This window comes from Nematolebias whitei, chromosome 6 (genome assembly GCF_014905685.2).
Source record: "Nematolebias whitei isolate Nwh7 chromosome 6, NemWhi1, whole genome shotgun sequence".
Lineage (NCBI taxonomy): Eukaryota > Metazoa > Chordata > Actinopteri > Cyprinodontiformes > Rivulidae > Nematolebias > Nematolebias whitei.
The window spans coordinates 12,331,999-12,333,358 of NC_056503.1; the positions used below are offsets into that span (position 1 = coordinate 12,331,999).

Consider the following 1,360-nt stretch of genomic DNA (forward strand, 5'->3'; position numbering starts at 1 on the left):
AGCTGCAAGTGGAAACCATGGCCGTATGGTTTTCTAATTGTAAAGCTCATTAATTAAAATGTGTTATTGCTTCAATCAGAATAATCACGTGTACAATGTTTGATGTTAAATTTTGATTCTGTTAATAAATGACCACATTCATTTTGATGGGTCAAAGAAACTTAACGTCTCACGTCACTGATTAAACCATCTCCCACACAGTATCTCTGTCACATATCTGTCAAGTAGCTCGAAAAAGAGAGAACCCGTTTAAATTAAGTATAATATCAGGTACTTGAACTAGTCCAGATATTATAACGTGTAGTGGAGCTCCGAAGCTAAATGAAGCTAACCGACCTATCTCACTACACTTTCAAAATAGAGTTCATTCTGATCTCTGGGCAGTGGTGGACAGTAATGGAGTACATTTACTTCAGTACTATATTTAAGTGCATTTTCTGAGTATCTTTACTTGAGTATTTGTGTTTTTGGGAACTTATGACTTTCACTCCACTACATTTCAAAGACAAATCTTGTACTTTTGACTCTACTACATTTCTAGGAAGCTTCTTATTACGTGTTCCCTTTGGCTCAGCTTTGTAATCCACTGTTGTTGTTTCTCTTTCCTTAAATGCAGTTGGCCAGTTGTTGATTCAGGTATGATGCTAGATTCATCTGTGCAGACATCCATTGTTTTATAAGCTCCTATGTTAAGTATGGCAGTACTTTCAGTTATCAGTGTTACCGTTTCCTCTCATGTGTTAAATTCTGTCAATATATACATTTTTACACACAATGCGATGTATGAATACTAAAGCTGAGGAAAAAGACTAAATGCACATAGGGATTTACATGACTTTCCACAGACGCATGGAAGATATTTTTTGTGGTTTACAGGTTTTATTAAGGCATGTGGTGTTGCCATGCTGCAGAGCGGTTCAATAGGATGAGTTCTTGAAGGCACAGCTGAAGTTTGTTTTGTGCTGAAGGATTCAACATTAACCTTATATTCCATAGTGAATGTTTTTTTTTTAAGGGGGAGGATGTTTTTAATGAAAAAAATAATTAAATAGCTGTCATTATTTTTATTGCATTTCTATGCTGCAGGCTTTACAGAGTGGTTCTACATGTCCATACATCATCAGGTGGTTTCAGAGAGTTACAAGGTTCTGTAAAATCACTCAAAACAATGAGTGAAAATTAAGGCAGGAGACCCTTAATCTCAAGGTACTGATATTAGAAAATATAATTTATACTTTTGAATACTTGAGTAGTTTTAAATGCATGTACTTTTGAATTATTGAGTATTTTCAAAAGTACTTCAGCACTTTAACTTGAGTAAACTTTTGACTGAGCAACTTTTACTTGTAGTTGAGTAAGA

General features: G+C 34.7%; 1 protein-coding gene across 1 annotated transcript in view; it reads right to left on the reverse strand.

Annotated features, from left to right (window-relative positions):
* Positions 1-1,360, reverse strand: part of LOC119411535 (cGMP-dependent 3',5'-cyclic phosphodiesterase) — a 23,990-nt gene that overhangs the window by 16,219 nt on the left and 6,411 nt on the right. The gene's annotated exons all lie outside the window — the stretch shown is intronic.